Consider the following 14,520-nt stretch of genomic DNA (forward strand, 5'->3'; position numbering starts at 1 on the left):
TTTATTTTTGTGCTTTTCTTTTTAACTGCACTTCCTATATTTCTACATTTTTTCCACATTTCCTTTGCTTTTTCTATATTTCCTGTATTTTTGTATTTCTATGTTTCCGTGCTTCCTTTTTTCCTTCTACATTCCTCATATTTCTATATTCCTTTCTTTCTTTCTGTATTGCCTACAGCTACCTATAATCCTATATCTTTACGTTCTTGCGCTTCCTTCTTTCTATTTATGTTTCCTATATTTCTATGCCGTTCTCTATGTTCCTTTCTTCCTTTCTACGTGCCGATTTATTTAATCGAGGAATACAGAAATGTAACGAATATGCAGGTATTTGAAAAAATACGAGTTACAAATTAAATCAATAATGTACCGTTATATACGTATACAAAATCAAACTCACATTGAACGTCGAACACGTGTCGATTACAACAAATTCGCGTTTCGAATTTCTAACATTACGTTCCATATATGTAAACTGTTTCTTTTTAAAGTGGTATAGGTGCATTCTTTGAAAAAAATGAGTTAATGGTACTTTCAGTAAAATATAGATATCCTCTTGTTATATTTATAATCACACGGTCAATGACATACGATATACTCATAAATTAACCAAAAGCAGTTTAATTATACAATATTATCGCAAAAATGTTTTCTTTGTAAGTGGAATATGTCCATTTCTATCTGAAAAATCGTTTATTTGCTTCAACAAGTTTATTAATCATTATCGCATAATAAAATTTAACAAGTATATGATTTTATAAACATTACCCGAGTTAATTTAAATTATTATAATAAAATTATTTTCCAAGTTTAGTCGTATATTCTGAATTGACTTCTCGACATCTCGAATAATAAAGATTACAAAATTAAATGTCCAAAATTCAATTAAGGAAAAATAATTAACACGTTGATTGTCATGAGGGTCACCGGTGATCTCCACCCAAATCGAGTTATTATAATTAATTCAATTAAATGACAATAATAACGCAATTCAATCAAATGATTTAATAATATATTTTTTCCGTTGTGTGTATTTTACTCTATGGAATCGCGTGGCATTCAACGTGTTAAACTGAGAAAATAATTTTAACACTAAAACTATCGAACTATCGGTCAAACTGACTCACTTCAGAATCTTTATTTTGCAAGTATTTAAATTATGAAGGCGTTTGCGGCGGATCTTCAATTAAATTCATGTATTCCCACAGATACAAGACTAGAAGACTAAGAACCTCAAAAGACATGTTGTTCTAATTTTAATAAAAAAATTAGAAATGTCACTCTAATTGCTCGGTAGTTCTAATGTTAAGTGAAAATTTCAAAGAGTTCCGATGTCTTCAGTAGAAATAGCACTAAACATCTCAGTGTATGAAAAAAAGAACTTATACCACTTTAAAAAAAGACGACTCACATCTTTCATTCCATGTCCCCCTTTTACCTTTTCCTTTCCTTTCATATTTCTTCCTTTCTTCCGTTCCGTTTACCCAAATACCGGGAATACATTAATCTCCTTGGAAACATCGATACCTAGATAACTTTTTAATTGCACGAGTGGGCGATTCAAACGGGTTCGCCGCGATAACGAAGCAAAGAATTATATGGTAATACGAATCAGGAGGAGGCGCATTGATCAATCGTTTCCACCGTGGCTGTATATCAAATTTTCCGCGCCTCGTTCCGCGCCCGACATACATATTTTATACCGGTATTTTCAGGGCCGAACGAGAATTACAAACATTCCGCGGTCAATACAATTACCGCGATAAATTCTGCGGCGCGGGTATAAATTGTGCCCGCGAAAATATTAGAATTGAATACAAAAGGAGGGGGGGGGGGGGGGGGACAGATGAAAAACCGTTCCCGGCGCCGTTGTCGCGGAAACGCAGCCTAAATTTCCGCGTTATTCGCTGCAAAGGCCGACGGGCGTTTTTGAATGAATCTGTAGCGTTTCTGCGAGCTCGCGGAAGCGTTTTACGGGGAAACGTGGGAGCGTTTTGACGATGAATTATTCGTCGTTATAAATATATTTTTCGTTACAATATACGAATGTTGGGTGATTTATGATTTCTTGATATTTTTATGAGACTCGAATGGCTCACTTGCTAAATCGATTAACTCCACTTTTTGAATTTTTAAAAGTTTGTCGTTAAAACGCTTCGTCGGCTCTTGACTTTTCATATTAACCCTTTACATTCTGTAGGCTCTATTGAGGCACCACTTATATTATTAAATATTTCGATGATCAACAGTGAAAAAACTACCCTATGATTATTACATTTGGAAGTGGAGTACTAAGGATTAAACATAGAACTTACAATAATAATAAAAATCACTTCGGAGTTATATTATTTTATACATTTTACGTATTCTTTAGGTTAAAGCTATACCTGTAATAATGAACTAAACTACGTTCTATAACGATTATTTAATTTTCTATTAAAAGGGAAATTTTGAAAATCATTGTACAGTTGTTGTCCACTTTTCCACTCCACTTTTTGTTTTACGGAGTTAATCGATTTGGCAAGTGAGCCATTCACTTATGCCCAGCACAGGTGTAATTTGAACGTGTTGGGATTTGAAATTTGTTCGTTTTTCTCGAATCATGTTTCACAGTACCGATTGTGATTGTAAATACGTCTGACTCTCAATTTACGAGGTACTTTTTCTATGCGATAAATTGGAACACTATTTAAGTGCTAGTTTTTATGTACGACCTTATCACTAGAACTACCGAGGATTTAATATGATTAATATATAATTCTTAGAAAAATTATAACAATAGATTTTCCTACGTTTCTTCATGTATCAATTATAGTATTCAAGTGAATCTATTTATTTTTCAAATCATTTCGGATGTGTAACAATCTCAAGATATCAATATTCGTGGAATAAGAAAACTGAAACCGTTTTGACGAGTGTGGTAGTCCTAGTGTTAATAAATATTACAAATTGTTAACATTTTTTGAAAACTCTGACTTCCAATATCTTTAAAACTGTTTGAACTAGCAATTAAAATTTCACAAAATGTAATTTCTCGAGATACACATCGTGCACTGTAAGTTTGAAAAAAGTCTACGTGACCACGCGGCAAATTCAGTGCGATTTGACGTGGAGTGGAAGTATGTGTGACCGAGCACTCAGCTGATTGGGGTTGAACCCGCGTATCTCGAAACTCGAATCTTGAGTTTTTAACTGTAAATATTTCGAAAATGGAACTTTAAGTCGCTAATCGATGTTCCTTCTTGTCTCTTAAAGATAATAGTATGTAATTACGTCGTAATACTCATACCGTATAAATTGCATTAAATTTATATTTATTACCGTTATTATTCACGTTTAACTGTCTCTAAAGGATTGCTAAGTAATTTTCCAATAATAATAGATTATACAATGATAAGTGTTTTCTGCCTATCGAATGATTCTTATTATTATTTATTAATAACTTCGTTACCATTATTCTTTTCAGTAACAATCTTCGTATTTTATTAAACATAATTTATCTTCGTTGTAAAACATTAAACGGAAAATGAGAAAGAAGTATTAAAGACGTCATTAAATAATACAACATATGTTACAATTTTAAATAATAGTATGTATAAAATCGAGTTCTAATTAAATATTATTCTTCTCTAATCAATTGTTGTGCCTTAATTTAAACGTGAACATAGTGTGAGTACAGAATTCCTTTTTTCTAGTAAATAATTGACAATAAAGTATTACAATCGAACGTAGTTAAAAAAACAAGTCATAGGACAAGCGTTTGACAAATAATTTTTCTATATTCTGCTTCATATGTTTATATGTAATTAGTTTTACTATTTCAAGAACATCCAAATATTAATCATTCATCAACGAAATCAGTATCTTTGACTAAATATTTAAAGTGACACACTGTCTTAGTTTCATCAATATGTTTCAATGTAACTAGCTAAATAAATAATAAACAAAAGTCTTTCCTTCTTGGGGAACTGTACGTTTAATATTGAACATCTTTTAAACACTTTATTACGAAAAACGTTGAATTTTATACACATGAAAATCCATAAAGAAATTACGAACTAAGAGGTTCGTCAGGTTACGGCAACGATGCAGATGGTCCATTTATTTTATGAGACTAAACGCATTGAGAATTTATACAGGCGTATAAATATCACAAACGCGTTGCATTTATAATAAAACTTTATTCGAAGGAAACTCTGAAATGGTGCAATTGTCCGAGCAGTTGAAATGAAATATGCACTTGCACTACATTTATTATTCACCGACCGAGACGTATTGCTTTAAAAACGGTATTTATAAAATATTATAAACGATCTCGCGTGATCTTGCCGATGCTCGTTGCCAATGGCGCTATATATTTTCAAGACAAATTGCCACGGATTTCATTCAGTGAAACACCTCGAGTTTACCTCTTGCCAAAAAATAATATCTTGCTTCAATAATATTTCTTCCGCTATTTTCGCACTGCTATCCGACACATCTCTTTGCACTATGCTACCGTCTCAGACGCGCGATGAAAATTTTTAACTGAATTTGAGAAATTTATATGGTACTCCCAACCGTTCGAAAGTATGGTATACATTTTGGTGTTTTTCCTGTACGAAATTATGATATACATTTATAATTTTAATTGATTAGAATGATTTTATTCATGGAATAGTTACAAATATCTAGTGAAAGATAGAATAATAGAAGAAGTTTAATTTAACACTAAAACTACCAGAGAAGTCAAAATGGCCCATTCCTGATGTCCCCTTTTTGCAATTATTAAAAAGACAACAGATTTTCTGTGAGAAATTATGAAAGAAATTGATTTGGCAATGCGCAAATTAAATTGTAAATCAACTAAAGTCATAATATTAGGTTAGTGCGTATGAAATGTCGGATTTTTAAGTGAATATGTAAAACTGCATATCTTTTTTCAGAAGCTGTTTATTTAATTAAAATTGCTCCATTTGCTTCAATATACTTTTCTCAACGAAATTTTAATGCATAAATGCCTGTCTTAAAGAAATTCTGATCTTTAATTCATTTAATTTCGCAATTGTTTTGTACGACGTATGCGGACGAGCGTTGTCGTGGAGAAGTATTGGGCCATGCCGATTAACAAGTGATGCGCGTATAATTTTCAATTTTTCATGCATTTCATCAATGTACTGGCAGTACTTTTCGGCTGTAATTGTCTCTCCAGTTCGAATGAATGAGTAATGAATTACTCCAGTCACATTCCACCAAACTGTTATTAAAATTTTCCGTGGATGAAGTGATGGCTTTGGAGTATGAGCACAAGCCTCATCCTTATCAAGCCACCGAGCACACCTTTTCCTATTGTCGTAAAGAACCCATTTTTCATCACAAGTAGTAATCCGATCGAAAAATGGCACTCGATGAATTCGGGTAGTAATGATGAGCATACGTTCAACCGATTCAGCTTATTTCGCTCGGTTAGTTCGTGCGGTACCCACTTATCTATTTTTTTCACCTCGCCAATTTCAGAAAGGTGTCGCAATATTGTTGTATGGTCAACTTTCATTCTGGTAGCAAGTTCCCTTGTAGATACAGTTGGATTCGTTTCCACCAATGCTTTCAGAGCATCATTTTTCATAGACGTTTTGGGTCTTCCACGCGGTTCATTTTGTACGGAAAAATCACCAGACTGAAAATTTTCAAACCAACGCTGCACTTTTCGATCGTTAACAGTATTCTCCCCAAACGCCTGGTTTATATTGCGTGCAGCTTTTGTAGCATTATTACCAAGTTTATACTCATATAAAAAAATTACACGAATATCGGTTGAATTCATATCGGTATAAAATTCAAAACAAATAACAAAAGGGAACACTTTTGAAAAAATTTTCTTTGTTGAAATATGACTCTGGCAATGGGCAGTAAGACTATAAACGAGATTATGCCAAAAACAAAAGCATAACGAAAACCTAATAGAAACACTCTTGGAGTCTCTATACAGAAATTTCGAAAAGTTTATTTAACTGCTCGGTGGTTTTAATGTTAATAAGGACGTGGCTGACTGGACAGCTTTTATGGAATATGATAATGTTGTTTGTAACCGTCCCTCGCGACAAAGTTTTGCCTTATTAATGTTAAAACTACCCTACCAGTTAAAATAACTGGTTTCAATTTCTTTGTTTCGCAATTATTATATCTTAAAAACATTGGATATTCGAAACGATTTTAAAAATAAATAGTTTCACTTGAATACTATAATGAATGTCTGTAAAAACTGAAAATAATCTATCTATTACGCTGACGAAGTGTTAGTTGCTTGGATTTGGAACCTCTTCCTTACAATTCAACACAATTTTGATCGAAATTCGGCATTTTGTAAGAACACCGGGTATCACATTAATTTGTTTTAAATACACGGATTTTTTCTGTCAATTACTTTTGACATATGCTAAACTATTTCTTCGCCGTTTGTTTATTAGTTGCCTAGCAACCACTTATTTAGAAATAAAAAAAGGTCAAGATAATATGATTTTCGTTAATCCCACATTTAAAAAAAAAATGTATACCATATTTTCGGACGGAGGGAGTATTTTGTTTGAATATAAATGAAATGTCATTTTCATATTATCAATCGTTAACCTCTGTGTTGGATGAACAATAATTTTATTAGAAAAAGGGAAGAATTCGATACTTATTGTATATCTCTGACATAAATCCAGAGTGACAGAATTATGCAGAGCAATATGAATTATTTAACTCGTTCCGCGCTACGATGAATTTCAGTTATATTTTGCTTATGAAGTATATTAATTTTTTAAATCAAACATTAAATTGTATTTAACTTTTTGATGAGTTTTATATATTTTGATAGTATTCCTTTACGTTTCCGTGGCTTTATAGCTGCCATCCGTGACCATATGTCCCTTAAAAATAGTTTCTTAGGAGTACTTAGCTTCTTAGTTCTATTAATAATCAATTATATAAATATACAGATCGAATTAACAGATTAACAGAAGAATAACATACGACATTCAACGATGTATCGAAACATACAAAAACACACGCCAAATTTATTCGCAACACAATTGTTTATGATTAATATAATAGGTGTAACGTGTTGCAAGTGAATTTGGCATGTGTTTTATATGTTTCGATACATCGTTGAATGTCGTATGTTATTCTTCTATTAATCTGTTAGTTCAATCTGCATATTTGTATAATTGATTACTAAATAGCTCATATTGCACTGCATAATTCTATCACTCTGAAATAAACGTAGATATAGCGTAAGTATCGAATTCTTTTCTTTTTTTAATAAATTATTAATATTAAAGTAGCTTTATTGAGCACAATTGTGAAAGAAATCATACGTCAAGTGATTAATATTACAATAATGAATAGGTCATTCTTGCAAATTCTCCTGTATCGAATGATAATCTGAAATTCGTTAATCTTCATGGCGCGAATTCGTACAAAAAGTTATTCACGACGACGAACAATGATTTGTAAACCCGTGTTACATGCTTTCATGCATTCTACGAAAAACTTTCATATGGCTTTCATAACGAACGCACAAGTAATTTTATTAAAAAATTCAATTTCAGAAGGAAGAGATCTAATTTTCAATTCCAAAAGTTATATGTGTGTTAATTATGAAAGCCATACTTATGTTCTGTGCAAAGTGAACGAATGCTTGTAAGTACCGAATACGAAACTGAAGAACCTCGTTTATTTATTCAGAAATTTTATTTCAGAAGAATTTAAATCTTTAGAAATACTAGGCTGTTAATTATAAAAGCCGCGCAAATGTTCTTCGCGAAACGCACGAAACTATTAAATGCGAATCGAAAAATCATTGTTTCTCGTCATTCACGATTTTCTGAAGAATTTAATTTCGAAAGCAAAAGATCTACGTTCCGCTGAAAACGACTTATATTTCGATTACAAAGGCTGTACAAACATTTCATACGGAACGCGTGAAAGTAAGTAAACTAATTTCTACGTAATCGCAGTTCTTGTAAGAGAATCCATAAAGTTTTATATTTTGACAGACATCTTGCACTATCATCTGCAGATATTCCTCGCGTATCGTTCGTTCGTTTATATTGTTCGCTGTTATATTGGTTTTCTTAGAATAACGAAAGAACCAATGTGGGAAAAGGGAAGTATAATATTATTCAAATATTCTTTTATCTATGGCGCCCCAATCTCCTATTACGCTGGTTAATGGTGCATTTTCCCTAGGTCATAAAGGTAATAGTTCTTGATGCCGCGGCTGTTATTATATTTCGCGATATCCTCAGAAATAATACCCAAAGATAGGACCTTAAGTCTTGTCCGCGTAAAAACAGCGGTCGTTCCGGCTGGAAATTGTTTATAGGAACAAATGACGGAAATAAAAAAGTAACAAGCTATCGTTCGCTAAAGATAGTCCGATTCGACTTAACGAAATCTTGGAAAGACTGATTCTTTTATCCCGACTATTGATCCATTGACTAATATAATTCTGGGTCGTAACGTAAATTCGTTCGAACATATCAAACATTTCTTCCTGCGTCACTAAATCCAGAAATAATTTCTTATTCAAGACAGTCGTGTATTCTTGAGAAGTTATAATTAAACTGCGAATCTTCATGCATTTATGGGAAATTCAAAAGTACAAAATTGCACAGGAGGTACATAATAGAAAAAAGATTGTAATGTGTCTAAAATGTAGTGCTATTTATGATATTTCTCTAAAAGAAACTTTTCTCCATTACAATTCTATTCTTCTAATTATGTTCTTAAAATCTTAAATTTGCATAAAAATCCGCAGTCTACTTATAATTAACCCTCTATTGCATTTCCTTCCCGATCAGGAATTTAATTTTAAATATTCTATAATTTGATGAGTTAAGCCGCACTGCAAATTATGAGTATGTATGAAATAGTCATAAAATACAATAAATAGTATTGTTTACTAATATTTTCTTATTTATTTATTATAGAACGTTGGAAATTGTTTTAAAAAGTAAATATTATAGTAATAATAATAAATAAAATAAATATAAAACGTTGAATCCTACCACTGTAAATTACTTTAAATCATTTCCCTAAAAATAAGTACAAGCTTATACCCAACAACATAAAAAATAAATCGAGTGTAAAGGGTTAAATAGAATAACAAGCATATATATATTTTTTCACTGTTCATAAAAATCCATGCAATAGAGGATTAAGTCTTCAAAATCAGAAGACGTTCACAATTACAAGCAAATTTATTTATGTTACTACACGATGGGATCAACATTTTTAAAAGTACACTTCGCCTCGTTTTTAAACGTCATGCTGCAAATGCAATTCTGCTTTACATTTAAGCTGAAACTGACAATAACGTTATAGATAATCAATTCATGAACCAATTTCATTAACCCTCATATTTTCGGAAATATTTGGAATAAGTTCCAGTCGAATCACATTTTCCTTGAGAAGATATCCGTCATAATGGAAATAGAATCTTTATTCAATTTTGTTGGTGCAGATTCTCTGACAAATGCACCGGTGTACGCGGTACGGATTTTAAATAAATGACGCCATCATAAAAATTCTGGAAATATTTGCTAACCTGACCTCCTTTCGCAATGCGCTCGTATCTATGTGTCGTCCAATCTGTTTTGTTTTTAATAAAATTATTATCTGAATTAAAAGGAACAATTAAAAAGAATATTAAAATTGTTATATATAAAAGTATAATTTTTCATTTTTCGATCATGCTGGCTATTAATTTAACAGTATCAATTTTCAGTAACAATCGCTACAATAGTCGATTTTGACGATTTAACCGTTTACAGACAAGAATTTTTTAAACTTATGAAAACATATCCAGAAAAAAGCTGAGTTATATTCTTAATAGTTTTCAATTTTATATTCTCTTTTCCAGAAGCTTTAGCTCCAACTTTTCTAAACGTTTTTAAAGGAAATTTTGAAGGCTAATGCAATACTTGGACGCCATTCATCGTTTTCCACTTCACAAAGTTATAATTGTCGACAATGACCTTACCGACATAGTCCAATTTGGAATTCCCAAATCTCTAACAGGAACCTTGATTGTAATTAAAGTCCATTCATTAATATCTTACCACTAAGAATTGAGCATTGCACAGAGAAATATAGGATAACGGCACCTAATATGGAACACCCAATTTGAAAAGTTTACCAAAACAACAGATATACGTTTTTTCAGTGAAATCTGCATCAAAACACGAAGAAATTAATAAACATTCCATACACTGAACGAGAACAATGAAAAAAATGTAAATGCCTTCAAACCACGATAAAAAATGTAAATAAAGTTAAAAATAGCGATCTGACAAAATGGCTTCTGATATGCAAGATCTAGGTTATTTGTAAACGAAACTCATTTTTATCAGGAGAAATGAATATGTATGGAATTAAAAAGCATAAATAAACAAATTTTCCACTTTTTTAACATATATTATGTTAATTTTACCACTACATTCTTCGTGAACACGATGCATACGACATATTTTTTTCCATTATTATCATTTTTGCAATTGCCACCATAAAATAAAAATATAACATAAAAATGTAACATTAACAAAGAATGTGCACCAATATGGAACGTATTCGATATTAGGAACCCACGTATTCCGATAGAAAGATAATAACTATTCTAAAGAAAATTAATTTGCAGCAAGTTACATTTGAATAGTGAAAAACAAACATGTTCAGTGATAAATCATGAAAAAATAAAATTGTTTAGCCTATCTATATTAAGAAATTTGACTATTTAATTCTCTGTCTGAAAATTTAACGTACTACCATACGCAATAATGCTTCGCATTCAGTGATAAATTCTTAATTGATGTCCAACTGTTAATATGATTGATTTCTATTACCTATGAAGTATTTCTCGTGGTAACTGACACGCCAAACTATTTATTTTCCGAAATATTGTGGTATTCCATATTTGGCGCTGTTGCCTTACTCGAAGTAATAATAAAAGTTTAGACAATTTGACATGGAAAATTTGTTCCAAAGAAAGCGATAAAATCGTCGTTGAAATTGAAGCTAATGCTTGAACGTGACCATTTGAGTGTTCTGCTGGCCTGAATGCTCATCGAAGGGTATTGTCAGAAAATGAGACACGATGCAATTGAATTGAGGGCGCGTCGAACGCAATTAAAGAAGGGAACATTCATAAAACGCAATGAGAAAGCAATTAATGGAAGATACAACACCGAAGAAAGGTAATCTGTCTGATTAGGGAATCGATAATTGCTTCTACGAGGCAAGTATGAAAATAATATTTTTTCCACTTCGTTTTCTCGGAACAAAGTTTTCAAATCAATTCAGCACTTGAAACAGTAATGGTTTATAACACGCTTTATACAATCATTTACTATATTTAATATTCTCTTTCCTTGAATGATTAGATAACTATGTTAAATCAAAAAGAACAAAAACAATTCCCTTTTTCGAAAATTAAACTTCGAAGTTTGATCACTCATATTAACCTTATAAATCGATGTTTAAATTATCGGGAAAGTTAAAGCCTAATGTTATCAATCTGCTGTCAAAATCACTAAAAAATTGTGACAAAAGCTATACGTATATGATTAACGCTTGCGTATCAATTATTCACGATCAAACGCGCGCGTAAAATGAAAAATAATCTGCGAAGAGTTCACAAGGCGATTTGCAATTTTTGATGGAAACATGCCATTTATTGAATAAAAACAGAATTATTTTAAACAAATTCTTTTCATTGAAGCGCAATATTCGTTTTTCGAACTCAGTTATTAAGACCGAAATTCTGGTTTCAGTTGAAATAAATATAACCTGCAACGTTCTGCCATACGGTCACAGGTACGATAAAATTTGTCCAACGCAACTCAGACGATCTGTTTGGTATAAGCATGTTTAATTAATGGACGGCGACATACTATCCCTGTTGTACGTTAAATATATATTCTTTTTATTAGTAGGTGACTGCGTGTATCCCATACGCTATACATAAATATTTATGACACAAGGAGATCGATAAAATAGGACGCGGCACCGGCGCCCAATATAATGCAGCTCGATTTGCACAACTATAAAAGAAAGAACGGTTACAGACCCTGTCCATATTCTCTTGTTACGAATTCGATTGCGAAAACAGCTCGTCTGAATTTTTGGTATTTTTTTTGGACTGAATAAACACTGAGTAAAATACGTTTGATTTGTTTACTCCAGAAAATAGAAAATAGTAATTGGTATCAAATATGCAATATTTAACGTGCACATAGTTGTGTGTTAATTTTCCTCTGTTGAATCGCTGGAGATTGTTTTTAGAAGAATTCGAAGCCTAAATAAATATAATATTCGTTATTGTTTTTTAACATCTTATAAGACTTATTTAAAAAAAAAATGAGAAAATACTTTGAATTTGTAACTATATTATTATCTTATTAAAACAGTGGCGGATTATTAATTGGAGCATCTAATCCAGAGAAAATTAATTACTTCTCTTACACATTTATCTTTGAAGAAAGAAAGTGCCTGAACTTTGTTTAAAATTTATCGGATTTGTTTATTTCCCTTTCTGTTCAATATGATGGGTAGTTTCCCAACAATTTTAATACATGAGAATTTCTAGTAACGTGTAGTTCGAAACTTGCGCATTTTTTGAAATAGTAGTTTGATTGCTACTTGAATGTAGGGTGTGTCGAATTTAGCACAGGTCATCGAATGCAAAGCTTTAATTTATACTTCACGTATGTCGAATTTATCAGGTTTGTTTTAGTGGACGTACATAACTCAAATGAACTGATTTAATTAAAAGCTTCGAAGCTTCATTATTAGTAGGTGAAAATATCACGTTACGGAAACCTAAATTTAATAAAACAACATTACTGCCTGAATAGAATTTAAATATTTTAAAAAAAGTAAGAATCAAAATATAAAGAGTGGTATAAAGTATTAATACGTTACTTAAAAAATATCTTTAATGAGCATTTAATATATAAATGTTAATCACGTATTTTATATTTTATTACATTTACAATAAATTCAATATAAAATCTTTCAATCGATAAGAATATCAACTTCGATCTAACTAAAAGAAAAATAAATTAATTGTTCTAAAACATTATATACGAATGACAAAGAATACAACTCAAATTGCTATTTTCGAACTTTTACCATTATCGTTTACGTACAAATATTTGAAATAAATATTAGTTATAACATATCCGGATTTTTCTGTCGCGTATTTCTTTTTCGTACTAGCAAATTTATACAATTTTTAATCGTAAAAATGTCGCATAAAACGAATGCTCTGCGTAAATCGAGGAACGGTCGTAAAGAAGATGATTCGATAGATATAATGATAAAACTGTTCCAAACATGGAGTTACTCATTACATTCTGTACCGATCTAATTCGGTATACTCACATCTTTAATACAATTTATATCGAAAGCAGTCTTAATTGCAAAGTGAATATATAAATGGAAATGGAAGAAGGGAATTTGTTAAAGATTTTAATGAATTATCGTGGTTAATTTCAATTAGCATTGATTACAAAGCATAAAATAAGATACATTTTATTGTAATTGTCTGGATAAGCCACTAAAGATTGATAAAATGTACATTAAATTCATGAATAAATGAAATAGTCAATAACCTGGGAGCATTTCGAAAATAATGAATTCAATTTCATACAAATTCTTTATGGAAACTTCAAAATTCAACTTGGACGTTTTAAACAATTTCTCTAAATACACAATAACGGGAATAATTCTTATTTTACGTCACAGAGTAAATACAATAAAAAATTCTATTAAAATCACAGACCCGTTCAAAGAATTGCGGACTGGCCTGTACTTCAATAATGCAAACAACACTGCGGAACGTGCAAAATATCGCCGAAGAAAATTGATAAATGTGAAACATACAAACATCATTCTGACCATTTGCTAAAATAACTTCTACATAAAAGATTCATATGTTTAATGAAATTTTTTTAATTTATTACATTATAATTTACCATATTTTTTTATTAAAATTTTTTCATTGCAAATGACGATTTAAATTGATCGATACAACCAAAAAAATGTTTTAATGACATCAAATTTTGTCTCCATCAAAATCATCAAAGCTTTCTTTAATATTTTTCGTCAATAATTACGTAAGCATTCTTTGTTGTTAATAATTCCGAAACCATTCGAAAATTAATTTAAGTGAAACGGTGTACGCATTTCACTGCTTTACCCTATTATAAAAATATGTTTAACTATAACGAAAGCTTGAAACTCCAGCATAATTTAATTTGAAATTAATTAATATTTGCGGCAGTGTTGCGTTTTTTTTTTAATACCGTATGAATGAGTGATATTATGTTAATTTAAAAATAAATTTCGGAATATTTAAATTAGTAAAAAATAAAATATAATATACTATAATACCATGAAACTTTGTTTAATATGTTGAATTAAAAATTCATTTTTACGCATATACGAATAATTATTATATTGAAATAAAACTTTCAAAATGTATTTCTAAAGAGCGCG

Source organism: Nomia melanderi, chromosome 1, assembly GCF_051020985.1.
Source record: "Nomia melanderi isolate GNS246 chromosome 1, iyNomMela1, whole genome shotgun sequence".
Classification (NCBI taxonomy): Eukaryota; Metazoa; Arthropoda; class Insecta; order Hymenoptera; family Halictidae; genus Nomia; species Nomia melanderi.